The 16,858-nt window shown below is 42.0% G+C and overlaps 1 protein-coding gene and 3 long non-coding RNA genes across 6 annotated transcripts in view; 2 read left to right on the top strand and 2 right to left on the bottom strand.

Annotated features, from left to right (window-relative positions):
* LOC309633416 (uncharacterized protein C1orf21) overlaps nucleotides 1–16,858 on the top strand; it is a 227,737-nt gene that overhangs the window by 139,374 nt on the left and 71,505 nt on the right. The gene's annotated exons all lie outside the window — the stretch shown is intronic.
* Nucleotides 1–16,858, bottom strand: part of LOC309633537 — a 41,251-nt gene that overhangs the window by 3,621 nt on the left and 20,772 nt on the right. Inside the window, exon 2 of one of the 2 annotated variants that reach the window (XR_014247598.1) lies at nucleotides 140–1,449. The exons of the other annotated variant lie outside the window; for it this stretch is intronic. This is a non-coding gene — a long non-coding RNA (uncharacterized lncRNA). Of the gene's footprint in view, nucleotides 1–139; nucleotides 1,450–16,858 lie in introns of those variants that run through there. 2 annotated transcript variants of the gene reach the window in all.
* LOC309633557 lies at nucleotides 1,445–12,149 on the top strand. The gene is made up of 2 exons (XR_014247609.1): nucleotides 1,445–5,388; nucleotides 5,745–12,149. It is a non-coding gene; the product is annotated as an uncharacterized lncRNA (long non-coding RNA).
* Nucleotides 10,594–15,130, bottom strand: LOC309633482. The gene is made up of 2 exons (XR_014247559.1): nucleotides 12,349–15,130; nucleotides 10,594–12,246 (listed from the first exon to the last, which is right to left on the bottom strand). It is a non-coding gene; the product is annotated as an uncharacterized lncRNA (long non-coding RNA).

Raw genomic sequence — 16,858 nt, 5'->3', positions numbered from 1 at the left:
GACTGCAGCACATAGTAAGTACTTAACGGAAGATCGCTGTTTTCCTCTTATCTCTATTTTCCTGATTTCTGTGTGCTTCATATGCCCTCAAAACCAGCTCCTAGAGAGTTCCAGGCACTTCAGTGTTTACTAACTTAGGTTTTACTATTTTGTTGAACATCACCCATAGAATTTTTTAGTGAAGTTTTCTAATTAATTTCAATTTCAGGTCTTTGAACTTATAAGTATAGTATCAAAATCAACATTAATAATTTTTTACTTTCCTAAAAATGTTTCCAATGTGGTGCTTGATGTTGGATCATTGTGTTTAAAGTGGAAGATCTCCATTTTAGTCCTAATGACTAATTTTCAAGTTTAAATTAGCTCATGTTATTGGAATTTAAGAAAGAACAAATAAAGTGAATTTATAATGGGTGTTTAACTAGAATTTGTCATCAGTCATAATGAGGAAAAACTATGTAGCTCTAGGCAGCTCTCTTGTCTCAAGAGTCTGCTAATTAGCTAAATGTTTGGCATATCTCAGTAACCCTAGTAGCCTGTATAATTAAAATTAGCTTTGAACACACTGTATCCCACATCATGTTTTCCTTTTTGAAGGCATCTTCTTCAACTGGGAGCTTTCTAATAATAGTTCCTCAGCCCTGAACTGATCTCAGGATAAGGAGGGAACATGTCCACCAAATGAATCTTTTTATTTTGTGTGTTTTTAAAGAAGGTTCAAGTGGGAAGCATTTTTTAGAGAAAAAAAAAATCCTTTATGGGGGTTAGAGCGTGTAGTGATTTCCCAATCATTGAAGAGAGTACAGAAAGATTCAACATAGATGGACAAGTAGTTTATCCTTTTTATTTCATTTAACTTTTTCACAAAATTTTAGGAATATCATGAAATTGAAGATTTTTTTTAAAATCTGGCACTGGTATAATAGAGCATGCTACAGGTTGAACTATCTTGTCAAGACTGTAAGGAAAGAAAATGTCTCAACCCCATTCATTCAATCAGTCACTCGACAAATATTCCTTAGTCAGTTACATGACAGTTACTGTCGTTGGATTTGGAGATTATGAGGAATACCCACATTTCTGTCCTTGAGAAGCTTACTGTCTAGAAGGAGAAGGTAAGCCAGTGAGCATGCAGTTTCCAAGCAGCAGGCTAACAGGCCTAATGAGTAAACCCATGGTACCATGCGCACTGAACCCAAACTTACTACATCTGGGAAGTCTTCTTGATAGAGAGGTCCCTTTTATATTCTCATTTAGCTAAACTACCTTCAGCATCAAAGCTCTGTGAAAAAGAGTATTGAGAAATATGGGCTCTTGATTCTCCATCCTTTGTACATAGCAAATGGTGCTTTGATGTTACAGGTGATTCTTGGGAATATCCTCTGCGCCGGAGGTGTGTGTTAATTCAGCAAGTGGTTGTTCGGTCCTTGTCATGTTCTGGGAATTGTGCTGAAAGCCAGGAATACAGTGTATACCAAATTGTATAAAACATGGTCTTTGCCTTTGTGAAAGTCATAATTTGTAAGAAACAAGCTGGTAAAAAATGTAGAAACAACATGGTACTTGGTGACTTACAGGCATAAATTTCTAACTGAAAGAGCAGCAGATAAGGGAACAGTTAACTGTGCCTCTGGAGGTCTGGGAAGGTGGAGCCTTGAGGGATGAATAGGAGTTTTGAGGAAGACCAGGTGAGGAACTGTAGGAGCAGAGGCCAGGGGCTTAAAAGGTCTTGGTGTCAACTCAGAACTCTCCCAGATCTGGAGTGACGTAGGTGTGGCCAGGTTCAGGGTCTGAAAGACTGTGTACACCATCCTAACAAAATGGAACAAACTGTCATGTAGTGACGAAGCCTCTGAACTCCCACAGACCCATGTTCAAATCTTTGCTCTCTCGCTCACGAGCATGTAACGTAACCTCTCTGAGCCTGAATATCCTGAGGACACACTTACAGTACCTACCTAGGGGACTGTTGTAAGGGTTATAGAAGACAATGCAAGGAAGGCACTTAGCACAACACATTCCGCATTAGCAGACACTCAGTCAATGTTAGCAGTTGCTCTTACTGCTGGATTTGATCCCATGGACATCGGAAAGCTAGTGAAAGTTATTGTTCTCTTGCTATTGTCACTGTGGATTACTGAACCTCTTTTTTTTTTTAATTTTATTTATTTATTTATTTATTTATTTATTTATTTTATTTTTGGCTGTGTTGGGTCTTCGTTTCTGTGCGAGGGCTTTCTCTAGTTGGCGGTGAGCGGGGGCCACTCTTCATCGCGGTGCGCGGGCCTCACCATCGCGGCCTCTCTTGTTGCGGAGCACGGGCTCCAGACGCGCAAGCTCAGTAATTGTAGCTCACGGGCCCAGCCGCTCCGCGGCATGTGGGATCCTCCCAGACCAGGGCTCGAACCCGTGTCCCCCGCGCTGGCAGGCAGACTCCCCAACCACTGCGCCACCAGGGAAGCCCCTGAACCTCTTTTTGCTTCATCTTAAAATGTTGTTTTGATGATTTTAAAAGGTAATATTTGTCAAGTGCTTAGAACAGTGCCAGGATCATAGTAAGTGCTATGTAAGTGTTTATCACATAATTTAATCTGCTAAGGGATAGAAATATGGTTTTCTCATTTTATAGGTGAGTAAGCTAATTTCAGGGAAGTTAAACTTCTTGGTAGTACAGCTGTCTTCACTCAGGTACAAGTAATAGTTTTTTTTTTTTTTTTTTACAGAGCGGGAGTCATAGCCAGCGTGTAACTTTGCATAACAGTTTTTTCTTAGCATCATATCATTTTCCATTTTCCTTTATAGTCATCGTGTTAAATTTTAATGGATGTGTAAAAGTACTTCAAATTGATTTCCCTTAGCTTTTATCCTGGTGTTGGGTATTAGTCTATTTCCTGTTTTTCATTATTATATAGTACCTGATACCACTGTAAGCATATCCCTAAATACAGCCATTTTCTTCTGTTGATTTATTTCCTTACATAAGTTTCCAGGGGTGGGATCATTGGGTTGACCATTATGAATAGTTTTATTGTTTTTGACATACATAAGCTGGTGCCTTCCACCAGCAGTGAATGGAGACTGCCAATTTCAACACCGAGATAAAGGGACAGAATTGATAGCCTCTCTAGCAATGAGTGTTTTATTTTTTTAAACTCTTGCTAATTTAGTTAAGAATAAAAATGATACCCCAAGGCCAGTTTATTCTTTTGCATGTTTTGATTGTTTTTATTTTTTGAAATGGATTGTCACCTAATTTGTAATGCCCTCTTTTATGCCATCTTCTCTTACCTTCTTTTTCAACGTCTAATTACTTTTTCAAGCCTCCATATATGTATCTCTTTTATCTATTTCTGATTGACTAACCCAATTTTCTGCAGCACTGATTTTAATATTTATGCAATGATGATCTTATTGCTTCTGTCATGGAGTGAGTGCATTCTGCTGTTCCTGTTTCTTTATAGGGATGTTTCTTTTTCTTTCCCTGAGAATGAATAACAGCTGTTCCCTGAAAATTTCTCGCGTGGCGTGCAAGACTTATTTCAGGGGGGTGATAATTGCTTCTAAGACTTTTCTTGTTTTTCATTTTTTTTCTGGGTACATAGCTTTCTCATTAGGGCCAGATTTTTTCTTTTTTTTCTGTTTTCTTATACTTCCTCTTCAATTTTTGGAGTGTTTACTATAAGGAAGCTAATTTTAAATTTCATTTCTACCTGTTCGGGGGTTGGGATCAGGTCTGTCAGAGGTGCTCTTTCTTTCTCCATTATCCCATTTGCTATTCAGTAAGCAGCGTTGCAATTCTAGTTGAGCCTGTAGACCAGACCATTTGAAGGGTCTCTTTTCATCTTGTTCCAGCCATGTGGTTGTTGCCAATATGTATCTCCTGAAACAGGCTGATGGAGCATTTTAAAAATGTGCCATTAGTGTGGTAGATTAAAAATAAAAATTTTCTTCTGAAGTTTTTCAGTTCTTACTCCTCCTTGTATTTAGCTGTATGTATTTGATTTATTTATGCATTCAGTTAGTTAACTTTTCAGAAAATTTCCTCTAGGTGTTTTTGCTTTTTTAAATTTACACCAGGAAAGCTTTTCCTTCCCATTCTGATTTTTCGCAAAAGACAAGAATTGGGCATTAGATAATGATACAGTCTAGAGTGAGTGTGGCATAGTAGCATTGGTTTGGAGCCAGAGGAAAATGGATGTGGATTCTGATCACACTTAACTACCTGTGTGACCTTGGCAATTTAAAAAATATTTCTGAGCCTCAGGTTTTTTCAACTGTAAAACAGTAAAAAAAATCATACCCACCTTACAAGATTGTTAGGAAGATTAAATATGGAAAGCACCTAACAGGTTGCCTGGCACAGGGCAGGTTTCTAATAAATGACTGCTGCTGTTTTTAGTAGTATCATGACGTTTAAAGTGGCGAGAAAGCAGTCAGTGCCGTGATTATGTAGATGTGACTCGAAGGGTAGGAGAGCTATGACTCCACATTCACAGTTAAAGGGTGGAGGTTGCTCTTATAGAAAAAACAAAACAAACCAACAAAAACCCCACTGGACCAAGAGTCATAAAAAGGAGGTTCTGCCAGTATCTCTCCGTCTGTGTTCTTGGTGAAGTGACCTCACTTTTGGGGCTGTGTCTTGATGCATAAAATGAAGGGGTCCTGCCACCATGATGGCTCCTCACTCTCAACTCTGTCCAAATTCTCTGTGCTTCTTACCACTCTCCTAGGTATGAAAGTCGCCTTTTGTTTTTGCTTTTTACTGCATATCTGATCATGTTACTGTTTAAAGCCCTTCCTCCAGTGGCTTTGTGTTGCTCTCAGGTTCTGACCTGAGGAGGGGTTGACCCCCCGCTGCCTCTCTGGGCTCCTCCCCACCACACACACTTTGGCCGAGCTCCTTCCCACCTGGAGCCTGCAGTCCTGCAGTTCCCACCCCTGATTGCTTTCTCTGCCACTTCCCCTGACCAGCTCCACCTACCCTTGTCTCAGCCCTGAGGTCCTTGCCTCAGGAAAGCATCCTCTTACCCCTCCGCCATCCTTCCTTGCTCCCCACAGATTTCCCTGTACCGCTTGGAACCCTGTACCGCTCTTTTGTAATGTTTACCACAATGGTAAATAAAGTTACTTGCGTAATATTTGCTGTAGGCCACCTCTGGTTGTTAATGGCTGTTTCCCCAGTACCTCACTTACTGCCTAGCATTTTATAAGTGCTAAAAAAAATATTGGTAGGATGAATGAATGGATAAATGAATAAACATAATCTTTAACATAATGCTAAAAGAGGCATAGTCTTTGATTTTTAATACTTTCTGTAGATCCAAGACTTAGCCAGGTTGGATGCGAGGGAAAAACGAATGCTTCATAAACAATTTTAAAAATAAATTGGTTGGGGCTTCCCTGGTGGCGCAGTGGTTAAGAATCCACCTGCCAATGCGGGAGACATGGGTTCGAGCCCTGGTCCTGGAGGATCCCACATGCTGCGGAGCAACTAAGCCCATGTGCCACAACTGCTGAGCCTGTGCTCTACAGCCCACGAGCCACAGCTACTGAAGCCCGCGCGCCTAGAGCCCATGCTCCACAACAAGAGAAGCCACTGCAATGAGAAACCCACGCACCGCAACAAAGAGTGGCCCCCGCTCACCGCAACTAGAGAAAGCCCGCGAGCAGCAACAAAGACCCAATGCAGCCAAAAACAAACAAATAAACAAATTTATAAAATAAATAAATAAATAAATAAATAGGTTAATAATCCGCCTGCCAATGCAGGGGACACGGGTTTGAGCCCTGGTCCGGGAAGATCCCACATGCCGTGGAGCAACTAAGCCTGTGCACCACAACTACTGAGCCTGCGCTCTAGAGCCTGCGAGCCACAACTACTGAAGCCCGCGTGCCTAGAGCCCGTGCTCCGCAACAAGAGAAGCCACCGCAATGAGAAGCCCACGCTTCTCGTTGAAGCCCATTGGGCTCTCATTGAGCCCATGCTCAACGAAGAGCAGCCCCCGCTCGCCGCAACTAGAGAAAGCCCACGCGCAGCAATGAAGACCCAATGCAGCCAAAAATAAATTAATTAATTAATTTTAAAAAATGTTCTAATGTTTTATTTGGAGCTGTTGGTTCTTTCACATAAGAAAAATGCAAAATTAATTTCTATTTCAGTCCTCATTTCCAGTAAGAAGTGACCAGCTCTGCTATACCCAGTCAAATTGGGAAGTGAGGGGTGCTTGGTGGTGGTTCATGGTGGAGCCTTTTCTTCTGTATTTGGTGCATGTCTTGGCCTTGGAGGTGCATCTGTTCCTTTGCTGTATCCAGACCTGCCCTCAGACCATGACACTCAGACCCATGGGGACTGAATTAGTTATAGAGTGAGTACACCTGAGAGTAGGTGAGATCTGTCTGGGGGAGAACCTGCCAGAGCAGTCCTGATCTCCATATTTTCTTTGAATCCCTAATACCTGCTACCTTGCCTGGTCCACAGTAACCACTCTGAAGAGGATTGGTGAGTGAAAGGTACTTGTTTCCTTTTCTTTCCCGTCTATGGGTAATGATGCCTTTCATTTACATCTCATTCTATAGTTTATAGAGTGCTTTCACAGCCACCAGCTCATTGGAACCTTGCATGCCATGAGGAAGGTACGGCAGGTATTTTCATCTCCATTCTAAACTGATTTTAAAAAGGAAAAGGAAATCTCAGAGGAAGAGTATTCCTTGCCAACTGTTGCCTGAGAGTTACTTTGTGTGTTTTTTTTTAGAATGAGGTGGGATTTATATTTTAATTTTATAACTGTAAACTGCCTAGAGTTAAGGAGCTGAAACTCAAAAAATCTCTGCCTTCTAATTCCTAGGGTAAAGACATCCATTGCCTCTCATGCAACTTTTCTGCTGCATAGATTTTTTGCTTCTTTCTCTCAACATAAAAGATGGGATAAAGAGACACTATTATAAATTATGATTTCTTTTACACATTTAGGGTTTTTTTTCATTTTAATGATTTAGACTCTGTAGTTTAGGACCCTTTCTGTTCCTTTTATTGCCAAGTATCTGTTGATTCAGCAAGCATATATTGAACATCTTCTGTGTGCCGAGAACTGTACCAGATGTTTGGAGTAAAATTAGGATATGATTCCTCTCTTTGAGTTGCTCACAACTTAGCAGGGGGTGCAGATACATAAATAATTAAAATACAGTTAAACCAGTGATATTGTAGAGGTAGGAAAAACTAGGAGAGAGGCCAAACAAAAAGATAACTTCTCAGAGAAAAAAATGGGCGGGGGGGGCGCAGAGGGGATCACCCCAGGCAGAAAGTACAGAAGGATGGGTCCCTGATGTGGAGAATAGTCCAAGGTAGTTGTGGCAAAGAGGAGCAATGGGGGACGTTAGGGCTTGAGAGGCAGGATGGGTAGATTTGAAGGTCTTATGATGGTAAAGCTCAGGCATTCTCTAGGTAACAGGGAGCACTTGATATTTTTTAAAGCAGGTATGTGACATCAGATTTTTTAAAAATAACTGATATTAACGTGTTCCCTTCTAGCAATTCTGAGTTCCAAATTAGAGATTTTGAGAGCAAGAAGTGAAGTGAAGCAAAAAGCAATGATTTGTTGTGGGAAAGTGAGCCCCACTTACACTAGCTGTCATTTCTGCTAGCAGCGAAAATGACTCAGGACAGCTGTGTGGGAGATCGGAAAGAGAAGTGGATAAAATCAAACCAAATGGCTTTGGCTGGTCCCCTGAGGTCTTAGTTGTGATGTTAGGACTCACTATCAGCCATCCAGACACAAGGACAACTAAGTAGAAACTAAAAGAAATGTTTCTAAAGTATATTCCAAAGGAGAAAAAGAATTCTCATTTTCCATAAACTATTCAAAGCTTAAACCAACAAGGTCAGATGTTTTTGCTCTTTGAAACAGTTCCCAGTCATTTCGCAACTCTACAGCATCAGATGCTCAAACCACGTCAAACAGCATAATTCCTGTTGAGTGGCACTTTAAAACAGCAAATGAGGATGTCAAAGAAATGGTGAATTGAGAACCATTTTTTTCCTCCTTTCTTATGACAAAGTTAACTGAAAGCAAGTGTGGTTCAATGGGTGGACTTCATTTTAGGTAATTAAGTTTGTGGTTTCTTGTATGTGTACTAAAAGCTGGGTGCTTACACCATCAGAGCCAAATTCAAATTCCATCTGAAGCCTTACTATCCCTTCTCGGAAAGAAGAACAAATACAATACAACCCACTGGTTGTGCTCCGGTAGACTTTGGGAAATGTATTTCGAGAATATCTTCCAAGAGTTTGACTGCTTCCTCAATCTTCAGAATTTCCCATTAGCTTTGAACCCTGGCAATCTACATTGAATTAAATAATTTCTATTAATAGGACATGTTGATTATCCTAGGAAACTTGAAGTGATGTAGTTATTAGCATTAAGTTCTATTGTTCCCTCTGCTGAATATGACATTAAATCATTAAAAAAGAAATTGTAAGAAATTTTACTCTCATGGCCATTAACATGAGAGATGAGTCATTTTCCATCATTTTAATGTACAGTCTACAGAGGGGATAGCTGTATGGCCATGGACACCTCTTTTAGTCTCTCTGGCCTCAGTTTCTTCATCAGAAAACAGGAGATTTGAACCAGCTGACATGGAAAGGGTTGACATTTTATTATAAACATGTATTTCTCTTACATATAGTCCTTGCATACACACTCCAGGGCTGTCATGGAAGCTTCATAGTTTCAGAGACTCAGAGTCCTTCTCTTCTGTTGCTGTGCTATGTTCAACACACAGCTTCCATTTGGTGGTTAAAAGTGCTGCCCTAGCGCCTGCCATCATGTCCACATACCAGCCAACGAGAAGAGAGAAAGGGCCAAGGGGAAGACGCATCCATTCCTTCAAAGGCGTGATCTGAAAGGTGTGATCTAGCTTCCACTCAGACAGACAGCTAGTCATGTGGTCACAGCTAGCTGTGAGAGGTGTCAGGTGGCTGTCCGGTCATGTAGTTGTCATCTATGCTGCTCCGTATAGGAGGAGGGGGGCAGATGTCTGAGGACAACTAGCGGTCTCCTGGCACGACATCTGAGGTCCTTTCCAGTTTTAAAATAAATGATAACAAGTTGCAAGTTCCAGGTCTAATTTCTCATCTGCCTGTGAAAAAAATTCAGACCACGTCTGTTTCCTGCAAGTACCTGTTTGAAAGTGCTGGTAACAGAAGAGGCAGGCGGAGAAAAGCCCAGCAGAGGGTGACATTGTAAAGCCCGTGGAGAGTAGCCCGATGGAGCACATTCTCTGTGTGAAAAAAACTGATTACTTGAAAACAAATAAGAAATGTATTTGTTCCTCTCTCTACTTCCCTTATCACTCAACAAGAAACAAATTAACTGAGACCTTAATTTCTTCTTACTACTTTCATATCCAAGTTTTGTTTCCAGTTAGAAGGGAGAATCAAGTTAGTTTCTGTTGGATACAAATTACTGATTTCCTCCTTTGCCCAGCCCAGGATATGGCTGGATAGAGCAAGGGGGCATTGAAAAGGCAGACGTGTTATGGCTGATGTTTGAATTAGCTACAGCTGCATGTTTAACCTTTAAAAGTAAAAGGATCCTGCAGAACTCCTTTTAACAGTGTGTATGTTTACCACTGGGGATGTTCGCTAAATCTCCTCCTTCTGAGTCCATGGGGCACTTGTTTGCCCATGGGACCATGGGACTTGCTTTTCCCAAGGGAATATGAGTGGAGATGATACGTGTCACATTTAAGGGAAAACCTTAAGAGCCAGTGTAGAATTCTACATACTCCATTCTGCCTGCCATGGCGACCGACAAAGTTCTTGCTTACTGGTCACTTTGCCTCTGCATCCCTGAGTGAGGACATGACATGGTGACATGGAACAGCTCCCCTGCTGACCTGTGATGGGCACGTAGCATGAATAAGAAAGAAACCTTGTTTATAAGCCACTGAGTTTGGGGGATGTTTGTTACCACAGCATAACCCCCTGGCTGATACAAATAGAAACTAAAAAATGCCCCACCTATGATGGGGGTGGGGGACAGTTACTAGTCTATTCATGAAAGTGAAATCATTAAACAAAAACCCTTTATTCTTAGTAAGTGCCAAAGAAATCCAGTGTATAATGCACACATCTTTTTGTCCCTTCTAAAAGCTTTTACCCAAATACTAATAACTAGTGCTCAAATTATTAAGTCAATTTAGTTGTCTTTTCGTAGTAGTTAGTAACAATATTTTAAGTAAATGCCAATTCCTAAACTCTCATCTTAACATAATTTTTAGGATATATGATATACCAAGGTTTTAAAAGAAATTGACAGACGTAGTATATCCTTGAGTCTGGCAGTTTTCAGTATTTTGAGTTATAGAAACTTGTAATCTAGTTTTGGAAAAGTTTTTTATGCTATAAAGTTCTGTTTGTAGTTCTGAGGCCCTGTAACTTGGAGCAGAAATGGTGACTTCTTGATCTGTAACCTGTGAATGGTAGTGCCATGAACAACATAAATGCCATCATACCAGTTTTTCCCCCAAATATTTAGCATTTTTTAACCATCTAAAACAAGTATAAAAGTATACTTGTAAATTTTCAAATAACTTTTAAAAAATTATTTTATTTGAAAGCCAACTCCAAAAACAAATAATAATAGCTAACATTCATTGCATCCTTACTATCCACCAGGTATTCTAAGTGATTCCACAAATTATCTCTTTAAATCTTCATAACAATCCTCTTATACATGAGAAAATTGAGGCACAGAAAAACTAAGAAATTTACTGAAGCCCATGTAGTTGCCAGTGAAGGAATTGGTTTGAACCCATGTCATGTGGCCCCCTGAGGCTCCATTTATACCCACAGTGCCTCCTCGGGGGGTGGAAGTGTTGGGGATCCCCAAAGTCCTCCTGTCTACTGTTGATTTTGCCCAACTGTGTAAGTAGCAGTGCAAATGAAATATTGATTACACTTCTTTCCTCATTTTCCGATTACAACCAGTATGTGATCACCATGCCCCACCTCCCAGAAATACTAGTTTTATTTGTTTGGGTTTTGTTTATTTAAGTAAAGCTCTCTAAAGGGCTAACTTATAGCATCATCCTAAGTGAATATGCTTCCGTTGTCATTAGAATAAGCCTTGACCTGGTGATCTGCTGTGCATCTGGCCGGCTCTTCTCATCTCAGCAGGTAGAATCATGACTTCACTTCCGTAGGTCCTAGACTAGGACATTTACAGGTGGCCTATCTGGATATCTTCAGGTGACAGAATAAGGATATAAATCTTGTGCTCAGACCCTAGCAAAAATGATAGGAAGAAAATATCAGATCCTTAAATATTTACTTAGGGATCTCATTGTGGTCCCCTGATGATGCGGCAGATCGAGAGCCTAAATTGCTCAGAGCGTTCTCCAGTTAAAACTTTAAAAGCAGGGCCCTGGATTCCTTCTTTTGCGTGATAAGCATAGCAGACTTGGCAGTCCAGATGGGAAGTGCTTGATCTTGGTTGGCTTTTTGAGAAAGGTGTGCCAAGGAGTGTGTCTCCATTTAATGATCTGGAAGCCAGCGGGTGTCACAGGCTGGTGTGCAAAGTTACTGAGTCAGAACTGTCTGAGCTTGAGTGGGAAGGTGACAGCATTCCACGTGGCTTCTGGCAAGCGTGGCGTGTCCACGTGGCCAGCTATCCTTTTACAATCTCTTGTGCAGAAATTGCTGAATTTGCTAAAGTTGAATGTTCTGGGGGAAAAGGAATGAGGGTGATTAATTGCCTGAACTGTACTCTTGTTTTTGGTTTCAGGCAAATTCCTCCTCCGTACAGGGTGCAGTCATCCTTAGCTTGTCAGCACGTTATTGTCACAACATGTTGGGAGACTTATCAGCTTAGCCACTTACAGCTAGGCCAGTGATGGAGTGAAAACCCCATCCCTTCTGCATGATTTCACCTGCAGATCTCACCAGATGTGGGGATCCTGCGGTATAGCACAGCACAGGGCGATTCATATAGTAATGCTAATAGCAAATACTGTGTGCCGGGCCCAGTTCTAGACACTTTACATGCCTTAACTCATTTCTTACTAATGACAACCTATAGAGAAGATTCTTTTAATATCTCTACTTTACGGATAAAGGAATTTTAAGTACTTAGGGAACTTGCCTGGGGTCATGCAACCAGTAAAAGTTGGACCTGGATTCACACCCCGACAGTCTGGCTCTAGGAGCTGAAATGACCCAATCACAGTTCACAGCAGTGTTCACTAGAGGATGGTAAAGTACAGGATCAATAGTGATGCAGAGGAAGGAAGGAAGTATTTTAGCAGAACATGTGACTTGTTATCAGCAGAAGGTTATAGATTTACCAGACAAGCAGGTCAGAATTCTGAGCTGCCATTGGATGAGACAGTTTCATGTAGGAGAATCTTTTATCCCCTCTATATGCAGAGTTAGTGGAGTTTGTGGGTATAATAACAGAGAGTTGTTACATAACAGAGAGTTACGTATAAGCTCTAATGAGCTTACACATAGGTAGCTCCTTAGAAAATCTCTACAGAGTACGTGTGTGTGGATCATGTAGCAATGACGAGACAGGAGTGGTGGTCTTCGTGTTTGCCTCAGGATCCAGCAGACCTCTGGGGAGAAGGAGTAATGTCCACTGTAATGGACCCCGAGGTCCTGCAGAGCTCAGAGACTGCCGGCCTCCATGGCTACAGCATCCTGAGGGAGGAAAGAAAGAGTTGCAGTTCCATGGCCTTATCCGAAACTCTCTTAGACTGTGAACAGGGAAGAATGCTTTAAGGATGACACTATGTAGTATGACTGGAACGTTCTCCCACCCAAACCATAGAGGACTGAGAGCATGGCATCCACCTTACTGTGGGAGCCGAAGACAAGGGCCGGGGATCACTGAAAGAGCAAGGTCCCATCGGGCGGTGGCCCAGATGCACCACTGCTGGGGAGGGAGCCCTCCCTCACCTCAGGAAGGACAGACCTGAGTGCTGACAGAGGGGGTGGTGGATGGGGAGGTATGGCTGGAGCTGGTCACAGGAGCCCACAGCCATGGCAGGAGCACCTAGGCTGACCTGGGTCAGGGCCAGCTGGGGCAGGGGCTGCCCATTAGAGGTGACTGCGGAGCAGGGCAGGGCAGCAAGGAGACCTGAGTGCCCTAATACCCGCCCCGGGTTTCCCTGCCAGGAAAACTGGGAGGAGTCCTGGGGGGGTCCCAGAGCCTCTCCTGAGAGGAGGCCATGTTTTTACTCACATCCTTGGGTTTTCCTTCCTCAGACCAGTGTAGCCTGGGAAGCAACAATGATAATCAAATTATATTGTCACTTACTTGTCATGTACTAAGTGAGAAGTCAACTGGTTGGTTTAATAACCATTCAGGGCCTTCTGAGTTGCTCATTTATCTCTTTAAAGTGATCATTTGATATCATCTGCAACCAATTTGTCTTGGTTTTTGGCTCTAGACACCTGGATATTTTGGCTCTAGACATACTGTACCAGGGAAATTCTAGCTTTCTAGAATTTCCCTGGTACAATATGTCCACTGTATTGTTACAAGAAGTAGATTTTTTTTTTCTAAAAATGTTTTTTATGACCTCTGGCAGTAGAAACAGATAGATATATTTAATAATTTGGTGAAATGTCATCAAGAATATCGTTTATTTTAAAAAATAACTAAATATGTATTTGTCTTCATTATTTTGAAACTGCAAGTTTGCTGGTGGTGGAAGACCTGTGATTTCACATGCTTTTCTCTCGTAAGGAGGATTATTTTTGCTACTCTCAAGCATCACTGACTTCTAGTCCTCTTTATAGTTTTTTGTAAAAGATAAGAGGTTTTCTCAGAACCATTTATTCTTCCCAGGAATTGAAGCCAAATAAGGAATTAGTTGAGTTCATATTTGGTTTGAGACTATTACGATGTTTCCTTTAAGTAGTTTTGGAAAATACAGATACATTTGATCCCCATCACTCACTCTCTTTTTGTTTTTAAACTTCTGGTTCAGCAACATTAAAGGGAATTAGTATTTGGATTTAGATCACTTCTGATTTAAGGCTGATAGCTTTAAGGTTCAAGGTCACGCCTCTTATTGAAATCACTTAATGTTCTGTGCATTTTTGAGAAAGCAGTCAAAACGAGATGTTGACTTCTACTGCCAGACTCAAACTTCAGTGGTTATTTCCTTTATAAAATTAATCATTTAATAGAAATTTTAAATGATAAGATAGTGGCTTAGAGCTTGAGGCATGGTGGCTCGCTCTGTCATTTTTTAAGAAATCATTTAGAACTCTGCAATGCACCTTTTCCTTTTCATTTCTGATGATGCATGGTATGTGTCCAAAAAAAATTTGAAATTCAGGAAACAAATCAAAGCAACCAGATGCCATTTTTCACCCATTGATCTAGCAAAATTGCTTTAGTTTGACCATATCTGGTGCTGCTGAGGTTTGAAGAAACCAACACTCTTGTGCTCTTTGTTGGCAGATTATAAATTGCTACTACTCTTTGATAGACAATTCGGCAATGTCTTTCAGATTTTTGAATGCATGTACCTTTTTTCTAAGTAGTCCACTGCTAGGACTTTACTGTATGTGGTGTATTAGTCATCTGTTACTGCATAATGAATTACCACAAATCTTAGCAGCTTAAAACAACAAACATCTATTATCTCACACAGTTTCTGAGTTCAGGAATTGGGGGCAGTTTAGCTGTGTGGTTCTGGTTCAAGGTCTCTCATGACGTTTCCATCAAACTGTTGGCAGGGGCTGCAGTCACCCCAGGGCTCGCCTGGGGCCGAGAGTTCTTCTCCAAGCTCCCTCACCTGGTTGTTGGAGGCCTCGGTTCCTCATCACATGGGCCTCCCTGCAGGCTACCTGAGTGTCTTCATACCGTGGGTGCTGGCTTCCCCCAGAACAAATGAACCAAGGGAAACAGAGCGAGCATGTGAAAGAAGCCCAAGAGGGAAGGCACAGTCTTTTATAACCTAATCTTGGAAGTGACATACCATCATTTCTGCCGTAGACTCTGGGTCACATAGAACAACACTGGTACAGTGTGGGAGGGGACGATGCAAGGTGTGAAAACCAGGAGGTGGAGATTCTCAGGGGCCCCCTTGGAGGCTGCCAACGACATGTGGCTACTTTATTTATTTTATTTATTTATTTTTGGCTGTGTTGGGTCTTCGTTTCTGTGCGAGGGCTTTCTCTAGTTGCGGCGAGCGGGGGCCACTCTTCATAGCGGTGCGCGGGCCTCTCACTATCGCGGCCTCTCTTGTTGCGGAGCACAGGCTCCAGACGCGCAGGCTCAGTAGATGTGGCTCACGGGCCTAGTTGCTCCGCGGCATGTGGGATCTTCCCAGACCCGGGCTCGAACCCGTGTCCCCTGCATTGGCAGGCAGATTCTCAACCACTGTGCCACCAGGGAAGCCCTGTGGCTACTTTAAAACAAACAAAAACTAGAACTATATCACCAGCCTGAATGGTCGTCTCTATGTTACGTAAATTACAATATACATCATACTGTGGGATGTGTTGCAGCTGTTAAACAAAGGAAAAAGATCTCTGTGCGTAGCTATAAAAATCTTTAAAATATGCTATTAGGTAAAGAAAGAATTCACGTAGAGGAAGCTATATAGGATGATATATTTTATATGAATGTTTTAAAAGTATGGATGTGATCTGGCAGAGCATACATTTTTTTTCTAGAATGAGAAACTGTTACTGGTGATGGACCTTTCATCTTTTTCCTTCTCTCCATTTTCCTTATGAGTAATTTTTTTAAAATTTGGAATTGGGGCACGGATGTCTGCCCGAACACTGCTGTTGTCCTGCCCCTTTACCATCAGCGCCTCAGCCCTGCCCCACACTGATCTTTCTTTTCCAAGTCCCTGAGGACTGCAGGAGTTGCTGGACTGGGACTGTTCCTACACTGGCCTCAGCTGTTCATTTGCAGCCCGTTTTCCTGTGGCGCACAGACTGGGTGACACGTGGACGCTTTCTGCCTCAGTGTCTTCAGCCAACTGGGCAAGAATTTTTGTTTGAACAAGTTTTGCAAGTTCCAAGATGCCTGGTCTACCTGGAATCTCATGAATCATTGGGTTTTTGTCTCACTGAGGTTTCCTCCCAGCTGGCTATCCTGCCTTAAAACTCCTTTTCTTCGGAGGCAGGCTCTTGAGGCATGACTGGCCTGACTCTGCTTTCTTCTAGAAGCAGCATGTTTCTTTCTAGCCCTGGGGTGAAATGCTCCAATGAAAATTCTGCTTTCAGTTGTGAAGTTATGAACTCAGTCTTCTGGTCTGCCAGCTTCTGCTTCTTACTACCCTTCGAATCCTCATTTATTCAGTAGGAGTAAGTCAGTTTGCTAGGTACTTCCATTGTGCCCAGAGTCTGGTTATTTCTTCCATTAAAGCATCTCCATGGCTCTCCTTTTTATTAATTCATTCCACAAATATGCAGTTAGCCTCGACTCTATGCCAGGACACTGTGTTAGGGACTGGAGAGAGAATCGTGAGCAAAAAAGCCCTGTCCCCTCCCCGAACCGACCTTACTGTCTAGTGGGAGTGACCGATACTACCGAATTAAGCATACAGATCAAAGACTACAGACTGAGAAGTGCTATGAATGAAAAGCCCAGTTGCATATGTCAAGCAGGCAGACTTGCAGAGCCAATGATAGGATATACAGTGTCTTTGTGCAAGTTAGAAAAAGCCATCCCCTCTCTGTGGACAAATTAAAAGGCAGCTCCTTCAGGTATATGCAAGCGTATAGGCACAGAGTTTGGCAACAGATGGAGCCTATTTCTAGTTCACACAAAGGAATCATTTTTCCCAGGCGGATGTAGCCCAGTACCAGGGCATGTGACGTGGC

This window comes from Balaenoptera borealis, assembly GCF_965194805.1.
Source record: "Balaenoptera borealis genome assembly, chromosome: 1".
Taxonomy (NCBI): domain Eukaryota; kingdom Metazoa; phylum Chordata; class Mammalia; order Artiodactyla; family Balaenopteridae; genus Balaenoptera; species Balaenoptera borealis.
The sequence above is the reverse complement of the archived record's forward strand: the minus strand, read 5'-3'. Positions and strand labels throughout refer to the sequence as shown.